The sequence below is a fragment of the Equus przewalskii genome, chromosome 7, assembly GCF_037783145.1.
Source record: "Equus przewalskii isolate Varuska chromosome 7, EquPr2, whole genome shotgun sequence".
NCBI classification, from domain to species: Eukaryota; Metazoa; Chordata; class Mammalia; order Perissodactyla; family Equidae; genus Equus; species Equus przewalskii.
In genome coordinates this window covers 23,740,608-23,762,150 of record NC_091837.1, presented here as the reverse complement: position 1 = coordinate 23,762,150, position 21,543 = coordinate 23,740,608, and the positions used below count along the sequence as shown (strand labels likewise).

General features: G+C 43.0%; 1 protein-coding gene and 1 long non-coding RNA gene across 6 annotated transcripts in view; one reads left to right on the top strand and one right to left on the bottom strand.

The window, feature by feature from the left end:
- MLXIP (MLX interacting protein) overlaps positions 1-21,543 on the bottom strand; it is a 57,833-nt gene that overhangs the window by 23,988 nt on the left and 12,302 nt on the right. The window lies entirely within an intron of this gene.
- On the top strand, positions 472-8,254 carry LOC139084754 (uncharacterized). Its single transcript, XR_011542442.1, has 5 exons — positions 472-602; positions 823-920; positions 2,880-3,015; positions 3,660-3,753; positions 7,788-8,254. It is a non-coding gene; the product is annotated as an uncharacterized lncRNA (long non-coding RNA).

Below are 21,543 nucleotides of genomic sequence, written 5' to 3'. Positions count from 1 at the left end.
CTGCATTTTTAACAGGGAGATATGCACAGACACACAGACGAGGGAGCGTGGGAGGGAGGGACGGAGGAAGACAGCCAGTCAATCTCAGGGAAGAGACGGAAGAAACAGGTAACAGTGGAGCAGTGATTTCCCTTTGGAGAGCTGAACTGGGAAGTTAAGGGGTTCAGTAGGAGACTCAGTTTTCACTGTTTACCATTTTATACTGTTTAAACATAACACAGGAACATAATATTTTTTCAAAATAAGGAGAAAAGACCAGGTACAGTGCAAGACCTTCTAGGGCTTCTAGTTAATTGGAGAAGGCAAATAATCACATAAGGAGATAGAAAATTTGTGTGCGAGTCAACTGTGTGCACAGATCCAAATACGAGGATAATGGGTATTAAGCGGTCTCTTTAATGAGCGAGTGGATGAATAATGCTCAGACGAGTCTCTCTTCCACGACTGCGATTCTTTTTCTTCAAAAGAGCGGTCTCTATTGGCTGTTCCTGAGATCTGGGCCTGGTTCCACAGGCTGCTAGGAGCCAAAACTAACAGGCTCCAGACGACAAAGGTTCATTGAGGAGCCAAGACGTGGGGAGCAGCCGTGGAGAGAGGCCGTGGTGAGAGGCATAGCGGGAGGAGGGCGACGTGTTTAATGGAACTGCCTGGAGCTGTGGGCCCTCCGCCCTGGGTCACCCACCCAAGCAGAGCTTCCTCCCAGAGGAAGCCCATGAGGTTTTCAGGCCCTGCTCTCAGGCCCAGGCATGGGTCCTATCACCTGCATTCAACATTCATCCTCCTCGTGGGTCACTTAGTGTCTATTTTTTTTTACATTCAAAGGGAGTCCTGATGGAGAAGCAGGCTCTGAGGGCAATAGCAGCAAGGCAGAAGAATATGGGCTCTTGAGGTCCTCATCACAAGTCTGCCCTACTGATGAGGTGAGCAGGTGTGGTGTGTTATGTGGCGTATATGGGTATGTGCGTGTGTGTGTGCAGGGGTGGGGGGGTTAGGTTTGTGTGAGTGAGCAAGCACTTGCATATGTGGGCGTCCTACTGTGTCTAGGTGTGCATCTGCCCATGTGTGTGAGCATGTTTGTGAGGGCTGTGTTTGTCTGTTTTTGTATAAAAAGCTGGGAGTAATCATTTCCATGATCATCAAAAATTAGAACAACTAGAGGGAGTTGAAACCAGGCAAAATCAGACTAGCTACAGAGTGACCTCTCCTTCACCCTGTGAATGCTAGTGACCCATGTCCTTGCTGGGAACATTCTAGTGTGTTCTAGCCTTCCACCTGGGGAGAGCTATTACCATGCTTATACCATTTCCAAGCAAATGAGGAAAGTAAAGTTGTTTCCATTTCTGGACAAGTGACATAAGCTGTCCAAGCTTCACCTTCTGTAAAATGGCGATGATGTCCACCTCACAGGACAGCCAGGAATATTACAAATAAGTGTGAAAGGCCGGAGCCCAGCACAGACTGAGCGCTGGTCAAATCTGGGGCACGTTGCTGAATGTTAGCTGGTTCTTGGGCATGTTCCTGAGTTTCAAAGCCTGGAGTTTCCTGTCAGATTCTAGCCATAACTGGACTCTCAGGGAGGAGCAGGGACACGGGCAGGCACCATTTAAAGCCATATTTATATGTTTATTTGCCACAAGAGTAAACTTGAATCCAGAACCCAGGATGTTCCTGACTCCTCTGGACTGGGGATGGGACCACACTTATGATAGGAAAAAAGTGGTATCCCTCCTTTATTTGCATCATTTGTTAATAAATTTTAATACTTAAAAAAATCCAGTGGCCAGCCTGGTGGCATAGTGATTAAGTTTGCATGCTCTACTTCGGTGACCCAAGGTTGACAGGTTCAGATCCTGGGCACAGACCTACATACATCAAGCCATGAGGTGGCAGCATCCCACATATAAAAATAGAGGAAGATTGGCACAGATGTTAGCTCACAGACAACCTTCCTCGAGCAAAACAGGAAGATTGGCAACAGCTGTTAGCTCAGGGCCAATCTTCCTCACCAAAAAAATAAAAAATCTGTGTATTAGCCATATATCTCTTACACTTTCCGAGCTGGTTGTACTCTTTTTTTAAACATTTTATCTTGAATTAATTATAGACTCACAGGAAATAAAGCTCACAAAATATAAACTCACAAAAAATAGCACTAAGAGTCCCACGTACCCTTCACCCAGCTTTCCCCAGTAGTGGCATCTACAGCTGTAGCACAATTTCAAAACCAGAAAACTGGCTCTGGTACATTATTGTTAACTAGATGACAGATCTTACTCAGTTTTCACCATCCACTGAAATGTTAGTCATTCTTCTCTAGCTATTTTATGTTGGTAATACTATAATATTAATGATATTAATCCCTTGCGATCTTTACGCAAATGTTTCCCCTAAGTTTTTGAGTTTTATTTCTTTTTATGGCATGTCTTTGAATAAGTACATTACTATTTGCGCAGCCATATCAACAGGTCTTTCTTTATAATTTCTTTTACTGCTTCCCTGCCTGCTCGTTCACCCAATCCAGAGATTTTGTTTTCCTTTTAATCCCTTTTTTAGCTTTTTTAGTCTTACTGATTTTCAGTAAATAATATACCCACATTGAGAGAAAATCCAAATGATACAGAACAGTACAAAGAACAAACGCAAAGTCACCTGCAATTTCACCACCTAGAAATAACCATTGTTTAAACGTTGGTGATAACATTGTGTAATGTAGAAATAACCTTACCCAAAGAGAAGTCTGGCCTTTGCCCTCGCCCCCTGAGAGGTGACCTCTAGGCCCCTGGAATGTCCTGCCCGACAGGAGTGTCTTTGTTTGCTTGGGGGCTTTGGCCACAGAACAGTCTCACAATGTGATTTACGATGGGTGCTTTGGACCACAGGGGATCAGTTCCGGTCTCCAGAGAAAGTGATGACTAAAGTATTAGCCGGATCTCCAGGAGGGGCTGCAGAGTAAGGCGGGCCATACCGGCAGTATGTGATCGAGCCCCATAAAAACTCTGAATACCGAAGACTCAGGTGAGCATCCCTGTTGGCAATACTCTGTGCACATCACACACTGTGGCCAGAGGGAGGTAGTGCCGACCAGGACTCCACTGAGAGGAGACAACCAGAAGCACCACATTAAGCCCCTTCTTGGACTCTGCCCTATGCATCTCTTCCCTTGGCTTGGGAAGGGCTCAATGTGAATCTTTTCCCTGTAATAAACCATAACCATGAGTATAACAACTTTCAGCGAGTTCTGTAGGTCTCTCTAAAGAATTACTGAACCTAAGGATGGTTTTGGGTACTCTCCTAACGTGCAATTGGTGTTAGAAGTGAGGGCAGTCTTATGGACTATTCTAACTTTGTAGTTGGTCCCTAAGTCCTTGTAATATATATTTATCTGAATATATATATATATTTACCTGAAAATATATATATATTCAGATAAATATATAAACATACTATTTAAATATGTGTGATCATAATCTTGTTTTACAACTCATTTTTCACTTATATGTCATAGACATCTTATTATACCAATAAATACAGTTTTATAATATTTTTATTGGCTATAGAATATTCTACCATATATATCTATCACAATCTACCTAGCCATTTCTCCACAGACATTCGTTTATATTAATAGATATATTTCTATTTTTCACTATTATAAACAGTGCTGTGATGAAGACCCTGCTACTTACATTTTTGTGCAATTGCATGACCATTTCTATGAGATAAATTCGTAGGAATGGGAAAGCTGAAATAGAGGTATGTAGATATTTATAATTTTGTTATAGTCAAAGAATCTTTCAAAGTTTGTACTAATTTACATTCCCCAAAGGCAGGGAAGAGTGCCTATTTCCCCCAAACCACTGCTCATATCAGTTACCACTAATGTTTGCTAACCTGAGAAGCAAAAATTTACTTTACTGATTTTTTGGTTCCCTATTATTAGTACCTTCTTGCTTATTGCTATTTTTATGTTAACTGTCTTCTGCTCATTTTCTGTTGTTTGAGAGCTCTTAATTTGTTGGAAATGTCTGAATACACATGACAGAGTAATATGCCCATCTTGACTATCTTTGACTTGAATATTTACAGTGTTCTTCGTTTGGGTTTCTGCTCTATTTAACTTTTTAATGTATGGTGGATTTTTGTTGTTATTTTTAGTAGAAAATTTTCATTCGTGTAGTGAAAATTTTTAAGTCCTTTCTTCTGCTTCTAGTTATTGTGTCAAACTTAAAAAGGCCTTTTCCACCCAAAGACTGAAAACACTTATCTATATTTTCTTCTAGTACTTTCAAAGCTTCACTTTATACATTCAACTCTTTGCTCCATCTGGAAGTTATTTTGGTGTACTGAATGATACTGAGATCCCACTTTAGACAATAGTTTCTACCCATTTACTTAATCCATCTTTCCCTTGATCCTGACAGACTAAAATAATCATCTTCTTCATACACTACATTCCTATATATATACTTGGGACCACTTGTGAATGTCCTATTTCTTTTGTGCATATATTCATAAAGGTTTCACTTTCTACATTTAACTGATTTATCTGGGGGGGGATCAATTTAGTTCCTTACCCAGCTCACCAAAATAAATTCCAACTAGCTGATTGTCTGTCGCATCTTCCCCCACTAACTTATGACACTTCCATTAATATGCATTAAATTATAATATACACAAGGGTCTGTTCTGGGGCCTTGTATCACTGATTCGTGTCCAATTTTGTGCTAGTATTACACTGACAATAATTATAAATTTGTGATATACTTTATTATCTAGGTAAGTTTAGTCCCCATCATTTTTTAAAACAAATTATACAATTCTTATTTATTTTTCCATGTGAACCTTACAATCACATTGTCAAATGTCAAAAGAAAACTATTCTAGTATTTTGATTGGGGCTGCACTTAAATAAATTACTGTGGGCATTAACTGCCCATTCCAATTGGGTCATCTCCATCCTAAGTCAGCATCTGCTTCTCCGCTTATTCAAGCTACTTAACCTACTCAAAAAGTCAGAGGCATCTGCAGCTGTCTGGTAGCCTATAATTTTCTTCATGTATGTCCTTCACATTTCTAATCATAACACTTTTATTAACATTTCAAAATAATATAAAAGGAAAATTTAGGAAGAGAAACCAGCAAGACAAACAAAATCACACAGGTACACACCCAAACACAAGTCCTATCCACATTTTATTGTGTTCAGGGTGGCCCCGCCTAGCTGATGTGGTAACTGCCACCCTTACCCTGATCAAAGTGGCTAAACCCCAGATACAAGAGAGAGGTTTCTACCATATTCAGTATGGGAATAACTATCCTCAGAGAACATAGCCTTTCCCTAGCACTTTCATTTACCTCTGGAAAAGGAAATTAGCAGGTTCAAATATTCAGCAAGGTTAAGATTTTTAAGTAAAGAATGAAAAACTCCACCCCATTCCAGACATTTGGCTTAAAGAGGAAGAAATTAACAGGGGACTCTGGCCAGAGTACACATCTGGAGTCAGGACTCTAGAAACTGGCTGCCAGAGATGTAACAGAAATAGATCATGTTTGCAAATGTTTCTGAGTTCCTATGAAGACTGGCAAGAAACAAATTTGTTATTATCACCAGTATTAGTCATTTTCGAGGCACTGCCAGCTACATAACCTACTTAAAAGGCAGAGAAATCTGAAGCTGTCTGATGCATTTCAAAGGATAAGGTAACACTCTCCAGGTAGCCAAGACCTATAAATAGGCTTTGAAAGCACTGGCTCCTTTTCTAAAACGTCAGCTTTGACTATTAAAGAAAACCCATGGAATCTGTTCTCTATTGAATTTGAAACCCCAAACCTTTGGTAATAACTAGGGTCTCAGTGACACTAGGGTAAGTTAACTAAAGTGGGTATGGGTACATCTATCAAACTCTAACCTTTCTCGGGCCAGGAGATGGAGCTGTTAGTCAATTCTACATAGCACCTACTGTAACGCCCTGTGTAAAATGGTGCATAACGAAAGAAATGGGTTGATGGTAAGAATCGGAACCTTTTCAGGTTGCATGTGGGCTATACACAGCATGAATAATTAAAGCCAGATTAACCTGGATGAAATACTACTTTCTTCATGACATTATCCTGATTCATCCACTCAATTCATTTATTTAGCACTGTTACAGGTGCTAAAGATAGAGCAGTGAACAACCAAGTCCTCAGCCTCTATTCTATAGGGGTAGACAGGCAGACAACCCAATGTGTGCCATGTCAGGAGTACCCCGTGGTATGGAGCAGGCAGGGTGCAGAGGGAGCTGGGAGGCGCTGCTTACACGGAGCAAACGGCAAAGGTGTGGGCAGAGACATGAAAGTGAAGGGTGGGCAGCAGGGCCTTGGATGGATCCCAGCGTCTGCCTCAAGAAGCCAACAAAACTGCTCTTGCCAGGGATGCTGATAATGTTCACACTGTCAAATCAGTCATTTTCAGACCTCATTTGACCAGAGCTTCCCACAGCATCTGATGCCTCTCTGGCTCCCATGCCGTCACCCCACTGTCTGGCCTTCTCCTAGCTCCAGCTGCTCCTGTTGGGTCTCTCCTTCGCCAGCTTCTCCTCCTCTCAGCCTCCAACCCTGGTGTTCTCAGGCCTGTCTTGCACTTTTCTACTCCGCACTCCCTCCCTCTCCTCTCTTCCACAGTGGTTCTTCAGGCTTCTACACCAGCTGCCCCACTTCCTCTCCTGGCTCCTCCCCGCTTGCCTCCCTCCCACCCAGCAAGCCAGAAGGACGGGGGCAATGCGTGTGCCATGTCTACTGACATTTCTCACACATCTATTCACATCCCTCCCCGGCTGAAACTCTTCAGAGGTTCCCCCTGCTTGTAAGATAGAGTAGAATCCCTGAATATCCACCAAGGTAGAGGCCCTCCAGCTGCACACATCTGGTTTAAACAAGAACCTCATTCACTGTCTAACGCCTGCATCTTCCAGATATTAGCTTCCCGAGGAGGCCTCCTGCATCAGTCAGTTAGCTGTGCCTTCTCACAACACCCTGCACCTACCACCATCTGCAATTACCTATTCATGTGTCTGTTGACTGTCTGCCTCCACAATCAGACTGCATTTTCCAGGAGGCAGAGGGGGTGTAACCATGCCTGTTTGTTCACCAATACCTACGCCATGCCCAGCACAGTGCCACCACACAATATGTGTTGAATAAACTCCAAAATGAAAACCCACCGTCTTCTTACTGCCCGCCGAGCCCCACTCTTGACTAGAACAGCCCCTGCTCCCTGGCCCTGCCCCACACCTCCTGCCCTCAGGGCTCCTCTAGGCTCTGCACTGTGCCCAAGCCTCCCAAGCATCCCTGTCTATTTCAGTCCACACTTTCGTTCTCCGTCACCTTAACTCCAGACAGTTATGTGGGTGTGTTAATGTCCACTTGTTCTTGGTTTATGGTTCCCACCTCCATTCCACCTCCCTTCTCCTCCCTACCCCATTTAAAATCAGATAACATAGCGGGCCGGTCCAGTGGTGCAGTGGTTAAGTGAGCACATTCCGCTTCAGCGGCCCGGGGTTCGCCGGTTCAGATCCCGGGTGTGGACATGGCACCGCTTGGCAAGCTGGCTGTGGTAGGCGTCCCACATATAAAGTAGAGGAAGATGGGTACGGATGTCAGCTCAGGGCCAGTCTTCCTCAGCATAAAGAGGAGGATTGGCAGCAGATGTTAGCTCAGGGCTAATCTTCCTCGGGGGGGGGGGAAAAAGAAAAAGAAAAAATCAGATAACATAGTTTTGTCAATTAACTGATTACAACTTTTTCCAGGTTTGCTTCATTTTAGAGAACACACCTAGATGAAAAGGAAGAGTATATTACAAATTGAGCAAGACTAAATCAGGAATCAGGATCCAGCACTGCAGTCCCAGTTTTGATGCTAAATAGCAGTGTGACTGTAAGTGGGATACCATCTCTGCGCAGCAAGTCATTTCTCCTCCTTGGCCTCAGTTTCTGTTTTTTACATGAAAGAGAACTGAATTAGCTTATCACAACTCCCTTGCCAGTTCTAAGGGTCTAGAACTGTACTCCTCCCCAGAAAGGGAGATACTGGCCCTAAAGAATACAAATGAGAGCTACCCAAAACAGGGATGTGTTGGGTACACCAGCTACCATCAAGCAAAAAAAAGTATAGAAGGATCTGCAAGAGCCCAGCCCCACCACAAACATTTGTCTTATCTCTGAGGAGGGGGATTTTGAAGAGCACAAACTAAAAATTTTGTACAGCGCTCCTCACATTATAGAAATTCCAAAATAAAATCAGTTTTACCTTTGCTGCTAATTTCCCTTCCAAATGCTACTGAGAATCAGCTGTCAGCTTAAATCGTTCCCTCTTTTCAGCCTCCCATGCGTGCTTTTTAATCAACTTGTTAACCTTCCAAGTAGCAGAGGAGTTTGGGATGGGCAGGAGAGCTGGAGACTAACCCACTAAATCGAAGGCAAGCTAGATAATCTGAGTCAGATTGGTTTCTATTTCAGAAACACTGTAAATCTCCACACGGATCCCACTGAAAGGAACAGCCCTTCCGCTGACAGTCTCCTGAGGCATATGTACATATTAAGTCTTTATTAGCATTCAAAATACCTACATTTTTTCTTTGTGATATACTCTTTTTCACTATGTCCTTTCTGTCAAAAGCAACAATTTGTTATTCATAAAATCAAACTTAAGGGGCTGGCCCCGTGGCCGAGTGGTTAAGTTCGCGCGCTCCGCTGCAGGCGGCTCAGTGTTTCATTGGTTCGAATCCTGGGCGCGGACGTGGCACTGCTCATCAAACCACGCTGAGGCAGCGTCCCACATGCCACAACTAGAAGGACCCACAACGAAGAATATACAACTATGTACCAGGGGGCTTTGGGGAGAAAAAGGAAAAAATAAAATCTTAAAAAAATCAAACTTAAAAACTGCCCTGGAAGATGAAGTTTCAGTTTATTATCATATCCCAATTTTAATCTCAGACCTTTATATATTGTTAACCCTGCTGCATGGCTATGTCCCGTCCTGACCAGAGTTGCAAATGCTTAAAAAGAAAAGTGTTTTTATAGCTCCATGAGAGGGTAAACACACCTTTAGTTACTACAGTGCTATAAAATCAAGGTCAGGGTAACTTATCTCTCTTTCATATTTACCCCTGCTTCAAGGCCTCCTGGCAAAATAGACATAAATAAAAAGAGAATACTAAGGCACAAATCATTTAACAAACTACGGAGAAGGAAAAAAAGTCACAAGAGAAAGTGATGGACATTTATTTTCTCAAAAGTGAAGTTCCTGATCACTGATTTTTTTCCCTCCACATTCACAAACGAAACCAACACATCGCCCAGCAGGGGCTTGTAGTCTAAAGAAAGACTGAACCGCTTGGTAAGCAGATTTTCTGTTTTCTTATCCCACAGATCTCTGGGGACCAGTGTGCATTTTCGGGGGGAGGAGAGTAGGGAGAGAGGCACTTATGAACGAAACTTGAAGTCAACCATTTTATCTGACTTTTTAACTGTAAAGTTTCCGAGTCGTCCTATTATTGCAAGGGCCTGCTCTGTTTTCTTGGCATAAGGAAGAAGGATTACATCTGATTCCTCTGAAGTAAAAATCCCAGATTTTACTGAGGAAATCTGATCCTGTCCACCGTGCGGGTCTTGATGTCATAAAAACTCATCTATCAACAGACTCTCTGGCCAGGCCACCATTCGTGGTGGAAACAGTGTGCCTTCCAATGAGGGCTGACTCTGCAGTACAATAGTAGCTTTTCTACTTAGGACACTTTCACAATCACCCTTACCTGCCACTGGCCATAGGAGCGGGGCAGAGAGGATGGCCCCCCACCTGCCAGCCATGCAGCCTTAGGCACAGATCTGGCCTTTCTGAACTCCACTTTTTCAGGGGGAAAAAACAACAACCTATTTCACAGGGCTGTAGTGAGAATTAAATGAAGCAATGTATTTAGAATGGACTAATAGTGTCTGTAACACAGGAGGGTCTCAATAAAATGGATTTGTGGATTCAGCTGCCGTTCCCCTTGACAACGTTCAGAACTGTTATGACTCCTGGTGCTGGGATAAAGCACAATTAAAGGCCTCTAGGCCACAGCAGCCAAGCCTCCCAGCGACTGGACTCAGGGGAAAAAGAGAGAGAATGACTGTTAGGGGTGCGTGATGAGCAAAGGTCCTTGAGAGCAGGAGAGAACTCCATTCAGATTAGATATGCGGTTCTTCAAAGCAAATGCAATCCCACCAGTACCAATAGCAGAGACACAATTGTCTTTCTTTTCTTGTTAGCACCGTTTCACTCTCCACCACAAAAGTGTATCTACATAGTAGAAAAGTCTAACAGCTCTTCCGGAGGAGCTGAAGTTGGGGGGTGCAACACTTAGGCTAGAGAGGGGAAAACCTGGGAGAGGGCAGGAGGGAGAGGAAAAACGCAAGGAGGAACGATGTTTAAACACTGCCAAGTGCTCTAGGACAAAGTGGACAGCCCTGTGGACTCATACTTGGTAGTGTAGCTGACCGCTAAGCCTCTTTCAGCTCAAAGTCCACAATTCTATGAATCTATAATAAAGAACAATAAAAGGTACCAAATGAGAAATAATCACCCTCGAAAGACAACCGGAACAATTAAAAAGGGGATGGCCAAAGAGTTTTAACTCCTCAACTATTTATAAGGTACAGATAAACATGTCTTTTGATTAAAAAAAAACAAAAGCCTGAGACTCCACCTTGCTTTCACAATCAGGAAGCAAACGTATCTATTCCTTACAGATGTGATGTGTGCATACCTGCGATGTTACAGGCTCTGCACTGAGAAATGGGTGGCAAAGACCTCAGGACCTCACAAGCTAATGGGAAAGATAGAAATGTCTTCCTTCAAGGGAGCTAGGGCACGCGTGGAGCATATGGAAACACAGAGAAGGGCGCTAAGTGGTGTCAGTGGGTCCAGGACATCTTCCTCAAGTAAGATGGCTGAGCTGAGACTCCAATGGGTAGGAGTTAACCCGGGAAAGGGAATGTAGAGCAAAGGGTTTCAAGCAGAAGAAATAAAGAGGTCTTTCTCAAAATACCAACGGTTTTGGCTTCTGGTCCCCTCCCTCCTCCATCCTTAGCTCTGACGACAGGAGTGAAGATAAGAGCACTTATTGTTTGGAGCCCTGAGGATCAAAGTCTCAACCTCACTGTGCCTTGCCTTGCCAGTGGGATGGGATCAGTGACTGCAGTCAGGTTCCTGGAAAAAGAAGACAGAGCTATGGGAAAGTCAGTCCTTATCTCACATTTAGGCTCAGTGTAATTTTCTGAATCTGCAGTTCAAAAAGGTGACAGACTAGGAGGAAGAGCTAGCTTGTCATCCCAGTTTTCGATGTAAAGCAGGATGAGAAAGGGGAAGGAAAGACAGAAAAAGAGGAAGAAAAGAAGGGGAGAGTAGGGTTTAGAAAAGGAAAGTTGGGGAAACAGATCTCTCGTACTCTTGGTGGTTTGAATACATAAAAGTGAAAAATCTCTTCTAAATCAAGTCAATAAGCAAAGTTAGAGGGTAAGTGCAGAGCTGAGGGAAAGACTGTGAAAAAACCTTACTGTCTAGGGAGTTCCACAAAAGTCAGTTAAGCTTTCCAAATTCCTAATCCCAGAGAGAAAAACATATCTTTACAATGAAAAGATCTGGCAGTTAATCTTAACCAAAAGATCAAATTCAGCATCACTAATAGGGGGACACCCTGACATTATGTACATTTGATGTGACTATCTGTGAAGCACACTAAAAAAATGTTGAATACAAATGCAGTTGAGCCTTTTAGGCCTAAAAAATATGTGGTTTACGGGAAACACAGGGGACAGAGGAACAAGTCAAGCACCACACAAGAAGACAAATACAGAATGTGGGACGTTCTCAGAGACAAGACTGGTTGCTTCAAAACATCAATGCCAGGGGGGAAAAGACAGAAGGATTATTCTAGATTAAGAGAAACTAAAGAGGGACCAGCCCCGTAGCCAAGTGGTTAAATTCGCGCGCTCCGCTGCAGGGGCCCAGGGTTTCACTGGTTCAGATCCTGGGCACGGACACGGTACAGCTCATCAGGCCATGCTGAGGTGGCGTCCCACAGGCCACAACTAGGACTCACAACTAAAAATACACAACTATGTACCAGGAGGCTTTGGGGAGAAAAAGGAAAAATAAAATCTTTAAAAAAAAAAAAAAAAGATGAAAACCAAATGCAAACTACAAGTCTTGACTGAGACTTGATTTGTAAAAACTAGTTACAAAAGACATTTTGAGGAAAACTGGAGAAATTTTAATATAGACCGTATAGCATATGAATTAATATTTCCTTTGGCATGAAAATGACATAATGGTTATAAAAGGGAATATCTTTTTCTTTTTTTAGGAATAAAATGCATGATGTCTCCAACTTTTTTCCTGAACCATTTGAAAGCAAGAGAGACAGATACATAAAGCAAGTATGGCAAAGTTAAATTTGGGCTGTGTAGTGGCTATAATGGTGATGACTGCACCATTATTTCCACTTTTCTCTGTTAAGATTTTTTATAATAAAACGTTGGGGGAAAAAACTGGAAAAAGAAAGACCCACATCTCAACTTAAAAAAGAGCAAAAAAAAAAAAAAAAGAACATTAATAAATAGGTTTTACATCAGTTATTGAAGGGTAATTCAACATTAGAAAATATATTAGCATCATTCACTCCATTAAAATTAACAGATAAATTTTTTAAAAAGAGCAAAACAAAAGAACTAAAAGGAAATTAAAAAATATAACACAAATTGTCAAATTCAGGGAACAAAAACTCACTAGAGATCAAAGAATGCAAATTAAAATATCAGAGATATCATTTTTTTGCCTATCAGATTAACAAAGATTTTTAAAAGCACAGTAATAATGGTACACATTATTTTTCAAGGTAACAGCCATTTTGGAAAACAGTTTGGCAGATTCCTTTGAAGTTAAATATAACACATGACCCAGCATTTACCCAAGAGAAATGAAAACCTATGTCCACACCAAGACTTATACGTGAACATTCATAGCAGCTTTACTAAGACAAGCCAAATGTCTACCAACAGGAAACGGAGAAAACAAACTGCGGAATCTCCATGCAACAGAATATCAACTCTCGAGACCTGGAGCAACACAGATGAATCTTAAAAATAAACTGAGCGAGAGAGGTCAGGCCAAAGAGTCAGTGCTGTATGATTCCATTTATACAAAACACAGGGAAAGACAAAGCGAATCTATAGTGAGAGAGCAGAGGAGGGACAGAGAGGAACACCCGGGAAGCGAACAAGGAAACCTGGGGTGATGGAAATGTTCTGTATCTTGATGGACTAGTTACATATGTGTACACATTTGTCAAAACCATACAACCGTACATTCAAAAGGGTGAACTTTATTGTTTACATATTAAACCTCAATAGAGCTGATTTAAATTTTGAAATTACAGTAACGACACCCAGAGTTGGGAAGAAGGTGTGGGATGGCTCTCCTATGCACTGCCAGCGGGAATATTAACTGCTACATTTTTTTTTTTTTGCTAACAGCTTTACTGGGATATAAGTCACATATCATACAATTCACCCAAAGTGTACAATTCATGTTTTTTTAAGTACAAAGTTGTGCAACTATCACAATCAATTTTAGAACATTTTCACTACCTCAAAAAGACACGCCGTACCCATGAGTCATCACCTCCCATCTAAGTGACTACTGATCCACTTTCTGTCTCTACATATGTGCCCATTCTGAACATTTCATGTAACTGCAATCATATAATATGCGGGTTTTTGTGACTGGTTTCTTCCACGTCACATGTTTTCAAGGTTCACCCACGTTGCAGCAAGTATGCCATTCCTTTTTTAGCTGAATAATAGTCCACTGTGTGGATACATCACACTTTGTTTATTTATTCATTAGTTGATGGGCATTTGGATTTTGGCTACTACAAAAAATGCTGCTATGAACATTCATGTACAAGTTTTTACAGGGACACATACTTGCATTTGTGGAAGGGACTTGCTGGGGCAAACGGCACCTCGTATTTTAACTTTTTGAGGAACCACCAGACTGTTTTCCACAATGGCTGCACCATTTTACATTCCCACCAGCAGTGTAGGAAGGTTCCAACCTCTCCACATCCTCGCCAACATTTATCACATCCTACTGGGTGTGAAGCAGTGTCTCAGTGTGGTAACGATTAACAGTGTTGAATATCTTTTCGTGTGTTTATTGGTTAGCTGGACATCTTTGGAGAAATGTCTATTCAAGTCCTTTACCCAGCTTTTAATGGGGTTGTTTGTCTCTTTCCTTTTGAGTTGTACAGTTCTTAATATATTCTAGATACATGTCCTTACTAGATACATGATTTGCAAATATTTTCTCCCATTCTAGAGGTTGTCTTTTCTAACTGGTATTGCTTTTGAAAACCAGTCTGGCAACACATATCAAAGATTTCAGTGTGAATATCCTTTGATCTTACAGTTTTACCTTTAAGAATTTATCCTTGGAAAATAATTAAAAAAGTGAAATGAGAAGAGCTATAACAAGAACACTCATCAAACTGCTTTTTAAACTGAATCTCAACCCTTACCTCACACCAAACACAAAAATAGATCATAGTCTTAAATTTAAGAGCTAAAACTATAAAACTTCTTGAATAAAACATAGGAAAAAATCTTAGAGACCTTGGGTTTGGTAAAGATGTCTTAAATATGTACTACAAAAAAAGCATGAACTCCAAAAAAACAAAAATAACATAGATACATTGGACTTCATCAAAATTAAAAACTTTTGCGGGGCTGGCCCCGTGGCCGAGTGGTTAAGTTCGCGCGCTCCGCTGCAGGCGGCCCAGTGTTTCGTTGGTTCGAATCCCGGGCGCGGACATGGCACAGCTCATCAAACCACGCTGAGGCAGCGTCCCACATGCCACAACTAGAAGGACCCACAACGAAGAATATACAACTATGTACCGGAGGGGCTTTAGGGAGAAAAAGGAAAAAATAAAATCTTTAAAAGAAAACAGAAACAAAAAAAAACTTTTGCTCTTGAAAAGACAACTGAAAATGATAGCAAAGGACTATTTTTATCTACACAGTAAAAGGAGATAGTAACAAAATAACTAGGTATATAATTCCAAGAAGAGTGTTTCAGAGGATTCTGCTCCTTTCTTTATATTTTTCTGAAATGTCTGAATTCTCCAGTTGACTATGAGTATGCATTCCTATATAATGAGGAGGAGGGTTGAAGAGGAACCTCCACAAAACTATGTCCATTTCAAAAAGGGGAGAGGCCGGCCTGGTGCCGCAGTGGTTAAGTTCGCACGTTCTGCTTTGGCGGTGGCCCAGGGTTCGCCGGTTTGGATCCCAGGTGCGGACATGGCACCGGTGGCAAAAGCCATGCTGTAGTAGGCGTTCCACACATAAAGCAGAGGAACATGGGCATGGATGTGCGCTCAGGGCCAGTCTTCCTCAGCAAAAAGAGGAGGATTGGCAGCAGATGTTAGCTGAGGACTAATCTTCCTCAAAAAAAAAAGGTGGGGGGGCAGTGAATTTCCGTCTCATAATTAATAGAAAATAACACTCAATTACCCAGAGGACACAGTGCACCATGTTGATTTGGAGTTATTTTTTTATTTGCCACATTTCAGAAATAAGAATATACTGCCATTTTCCTTTGCCTCTTCCTATGATTTGCAGATAATTTCTATCCTTCATACAAATTAATCTGGTCAACAAATTGCAGTGATGTAACTGGATAATAATTAAGATTATTCTGTGAAAGAAGTTTATATGTATAGTATTATCTCACAACTATGTGGAGCTTACTTTAGTTATATAGAAGTAAGCAAAAATAGTTCTAGATAGATAATAAAGGTCTGTGCACTTGACTCAGAGGAGAGTCTCTAAACCCTCACTAAGTTAATTACTCTTATTTTACACTCAATTTAACAAGTTATGCAAACCAACAGAAAGTGGGAGGCCCCAGACAAAAAGGGAGGGTAAGTGGCCAACTCTCTGCAGAGCTAGCGGCAGCCAGCAGCCTGGAGGAGACAATGGTTAGACGTGAAAACCCTCCCCGTGAGAGAGCCCACAAGCGTTGAGAAGAGAACCAAATATACTCTAGCGGTGCAAGAATCTAAAGAAGTTAGTATAATAATACAATGAATAATATTCAGAAATAGGTTTCTAAATAATCAAAAGTTATATTACACTCAATACGCTCAAGAAAGCAGTGAAGATTATTATTCATTTGAGATTTCCACTTTCCATTAAAAATGGCTAATTTTATAAAAGAGATGATTAATGAAATAAACAATGGTGATCTGGAAACCTAGCTTACATCACAGGAAGCTGTATTCTTTAAGAGAGGGGCAAATAAGTAAGGTATCTCTGCAAACAAATTTTAATAGTTGTACAACTTTAATGCCACAAAACTCAAAGGATTGAACAAAAGAAGTAATTTAGATTCATTATAGATTCTTCTGTCCTCCTCAAATCACACCACGTAGGTGGTTCCCAAACCTGCCTCTGAGTAAGAACTAACCGTGTGGATAGGGTCATTTCTACATTACTACCCTCCCATGCAGCTCTGTCCACCACATATAATCTCCTCCTGTCTTTGCAGCTCCACCTTTGAGAAAAAGCACTTTAACTTCGCTGTCTGGGGCTGGGGGTCTTAAAAAAATTTTTTTTCAGACTGCATTTCCACATTTCTCCTAAGCCCTTCAAATGCCACTTTGCGAGCCACACTGCTTTGGAGAGCTATCCATTCAAATGCAAAGTTCCCAACTCTGAGAGAGGAAACAGTCTGGGTCTTCTCACCACTGTGTGAGGTACCTCCACCTCCATGTGAGCTCCTGCTGTCCTCACCCATGAGGCTGGGATGCCCACAAACACAGCTGGATATGACTAATCTGACCACACAAATATGAAACCGAACGAGGGGTAGAGGTAAGACAATGAGACCTAAGTCAGCATCAGAAAGAACCCAACACTGAGTTTCTGCTCCCAGTCTTGAGGGACTGCATTTGGGAAGCCAGCCAGAGGAATCATTTGCTCTTCGAATTAACTACGTAGCTTGAAGCATCATACATATGATAGGGACAGGTGCCAGGCCAACATGTTGGCAGGAAGGTCAGCCAGGCAGCAGTGAGAGCAGGTGGGGAACCTGGCCAGAGCAGGTGGTCTCCTGTACAGGTCCTCAAGTGCCAAGTGAGGCTGAGGCCACAAGCAAGCAGCCTGATTCCTGGAAGCTCCATGCCAAGAGGCTATGATGGCTGCGACCCAGCTGGGGTTCAGGAGCAGCCTGGGATGCCCACTGACCAGGACACAGCTGTCTATTCTGGAATGGTTAACTGATCACCTAAGATGCTGCTGAGCAGAGAGGGGAAAGGAAAGCAGGTTCTCCCTCTAGAATGGGCAGTCCTCTTCCCATGTCCCCTCAGGAACGCGGCTGAGGTGGAAGAAAAGCAGCCAGTTTCAGAGCACCGAAGCGATTCAAACCAAACCAACCGGTGCTTTATTCAAAACAATGATGGTTTTGTCAGGAGATTGCAACAGCCCAACAAGAGCCAGTTGAAAAACCTTCCCTCCTCTCCTAATTTCTACCCCTTAGGCCCCATGACTTTGAGACATCACATTAGAAAGAGGGAAAGATACATACATAAACTGATATCAGCCAATCCACGTGACGCAACAGAGGCAGGTCGGCTGCCAGTCAGAGATGTCACGGCACTGGAGCTGGCTGTTTGGCAGCCATGGATCTCCTACCCAGGAGCTGGAGCTCCCAGGACATATTTGAGTCTCACTTGCTGATATATTTCCAGTGATCCTAGCCAACAAAGAATACAGGGCTGAAACGTCAAGTTTTTCTACAGGGCTGTAGGTTCAATGTTCCAGTCAATTTGGGAGGGCAGCACACCCAAGACCTCAATTAGAGCTGCTGAGCCAGGATGGCTGCTCCCAGCTATACAAGAGCCTGAAAGCTGCTCCCCAGGCCCTCTAGGACAGGAAACAGAACGACACTCTCTTCAGGGAAGAACTGGGGGGAAACCAGCAGATTACAATACTTCACACCACACCCTGCCCTGATCACTTCATCCATATTTTACCAATCAGCAGCAATCATCCCAAGAACTATACACACACACCCAAATCTCCAAGGAGCCAGCAACAAGCACAAAAACAGAGATAAGCAAACAAAGCCATTGAGCAAAAAGCAGCTGGCTCACACGGGGCTGAGCCAGCTCAACCGTCATCAGTAGGTCTCTGGTGTGCTGCTCTGAGAAGCGTCTGGAGGAGGCCGTGCATAGCACAGGTGAGCTTCCCCAGCACCACCTGCCTACTGGCTCTCATGTACTGTGCAAGGACAACGCCAAGGACAAGCCAGAGGTTGGGCTGATAACTGGGTTCTTTGCTTTTATGAGAAGGCCTTTTTCCCATGGGACAAAGTCTTATGCCAAGGTTTCACATGGGGAAAGAAAATCATGAATTCCAAAGCTAAAGGGAAACAGACTGGTCCATTAGACAGGGGAACAATCAGAGAGCGAGCTGGGAGGCTGGGGACCAGGCCCTGCTGGGCTCGGAAATGGAGTCTCAGTAAGCACTCCTACACTAGAACGTAGTGGGTGGACGTGGATGCCACAGGGGGCAGCCGAACCTCTCCACTGGGCCTCAGGAGTCATAACGACCTGATCCAGTTTTTAAAACATAACCAAACCCCTCACACCTTCACTCAGCCCCTCCACCACACACTCTGCCAGCAATACAGGGGGTGGGATAGATGGGATCCCAGAAACCCCACACTGATTGAACCGACGAGTAAGGCTGCCAAAGCCAGAGATCAGCATCTCTGCACGCAGTGTGACTGAAAGTATTTAAATTGTTTTCCAGTGTGCTGAGCCAGTTCTTCCTTCCAGGTACCAAGTCATGCCAGTGCTGTGTTTTGTAACTCGAAGGAAAGTGCATCCACATGGCTCCCCATCGCATGTCAGCTCACCAAGCCAAGTGGACTCAGCTGAAATCACCACCTTTCGAGAAGCTCGATGCTCTCCCTGCCTCTGGAACAACAAAAAGCAAAGGGACAGCATTCACCTGCTCACATCACTGCGAAGCCCTGGCCTCAGGGGTCTGCCAACCAGCAGGGCACAATATGGACATTCAAGCTTGGGCCCCGGTCCAGGTGTGCATGCTGCTACTGGGCGTGTCAAACACCAACTGTGTGTCCCCTGCCCCTCTGCAGGCTGTAGGGACACACGTGAAAATGCGGTGAGCTTTCTTAACAGCAGCCCAGGGCACAGAACAAAGGCTACTTTTCAGCTGCGTACCTGCTCACCACCTTCCTCCACACATGCCTTATCGTAAAGGTGGGAGGGTGTGACAAGGCAGGCAGGGCACCTAAGGTGACAATCCCAACTGCCAGCTTTCTTCAAGAGTCCTGCTGAAAGGTTCTCAGGGTAAAGGAAGGAGGAGACAGAGGGACACTCTCAGAGAAAGTAGCCAACCTGGGGTATGTTAACAGAAATGACTGGAACAGGGGCCCAGAAACACCTTCAAGTCACACAAAAATACCATGAAATATTCTCAATGACCAACAGAGATGGATTAAATAAATAATAGCACCTCCACACAATGAAATACTATTCAGCCACTAAAAAATACTGCAGATGAATATTTTGGAGCTTGGAAAGGTGTTCACAATCTATTAAATGGAAAAAAAATACATTCATCATGCCAAAAAAAATGAAAAACAAACAAAAAACCCACAAGGTCTGGAAAGATAAACATTAGGGAATTGACAGCGGTTATCTCTGGGTGTTGGGATTTTTTTTTCCTGGAAGGAGGCCTGGAATACAGTCAAATTCCAAAAAGTAAGGTCCTAAGCTGAGAAAACGAATTCCCCAACTTTTCAGTGAACGTGTCTCAGCAGAGGAAGCACTGCACCTCTGATAAACTCAGAGTCTGCTTTCATCTGGCTGAGGAGCACAAGCTACAGCCTTTAAGCACCAGAAAGCTATTGGCCGACACCTTTAGAGATCAGATCAAACACAGACAGAAAATCCGAGTACACTTGTGTGTGGATCTGTGTGTTAGGGGGAGGATTCTGAAGTGGGCATGTCCATTCCTTTCTTAACCACCCCAAATGCACACACGTGTGCACGCACACAGGCACAAGTATACATACTTGTACTGGGGAAGCAAAGCCAGAGGCGTGGAATGCAGTAATGTCAAACGTGTAGGTTAGAAACTTTAAACAAGAGCCAAGAAAGGGACCTCCTCAGTCTAACTTAAAGATATAATTTTGTTTCAACTATAACGAAATCAACTGTTTGCAGTTAAGTCAAATTACCATCCTTTCCTCTACCCCAGAATCACCCCATGAAAAGAGCCCACCCCAGGCAAGCATGGTGGTGAAGTTAAGGGGTAACAGTCCAAAATGGAATGTAAAGCTAGGAATTTCAGAAAATGGAGAATCAACCTTCCAGCTCCAAGACAAGAGTATTTAAAATAACTGTGCGCGCTCCTCACACCTCAGAGTAACTTCATACCGCTGGGCTTTACCAGGCAGATAGTCTCAGATGGTGTATTCAGATTATGGTCCTGCGACTTTAAATAGGTACATACAAGAGTGAGAACACCTAAAAAGATTTTCCTTAGGCCTGAGCTGAGCTGCGGTAAAACAGCACAACACACCCCTTCATCTCTTAGACCAAGACTCATTTCTAAACTAGGTTCAACCCAGCTGAAACTTACTCTCCCAGAATAACTAATACCTGAACTCTGACATTAAATTACAAATTGAACCCAAATTTAAAAGCAGAGTTCACATACAAATTCAGATTTCTTTCAATTTTTCAAATATGCCAGCTCTCGGGGCCAGCCCAGTGGTGCAGCAGTTAAGTTTGCACATTCCGCTTTAGCAGCCCAGGGTTCACTGGTTTGGATCCCAGGTGCAGACCTACGCACCGCTTATCAAGCCATGCTGTGGCAGGCATCCCACATATAAAGTAGAGGAAGATGGGCATGGATGTTAGCTCAGGGCCAGTCTTCCTCAGCAAAAAGAGAAGGACTGGCAGTGGTTGTTAGCTCAGGGCTAATCTTCCTGAAAAAAAACTGTAGCACTCACAACTAGAATATACAACTATGTACTGTGGGCTTTGGGGAGAAAATTTAAAAAAAAAGAAGATTGGCAACAGATGTTAGCTCAGGTGCCAATCTTTAAAAAAAATAATGTACCAGATCTCATCACACTGGGCTCACATTCTCAAATAGCAAGAATCACCTGCAGCTGAGTGATGGCTGCCTCCTTTAGACCAGGCAAACACTCTCTAGTGTGCCACAAACCCCACCACTCCCTATAACCTTTCCATAACTGAGGCCAAGTCAATTGCAGTTTATGCTTGCATGGTTGTCAAAATGAAAAAAATATTTCTCTGTAACCATGACTTTATCAAAAGGAGGAAAATGAAAAACAGAAAAGGTCCTCTTGGCCTTACAGATGGTCCACTTTATTTCCTGGTCCTTGTGGTCATTTGAG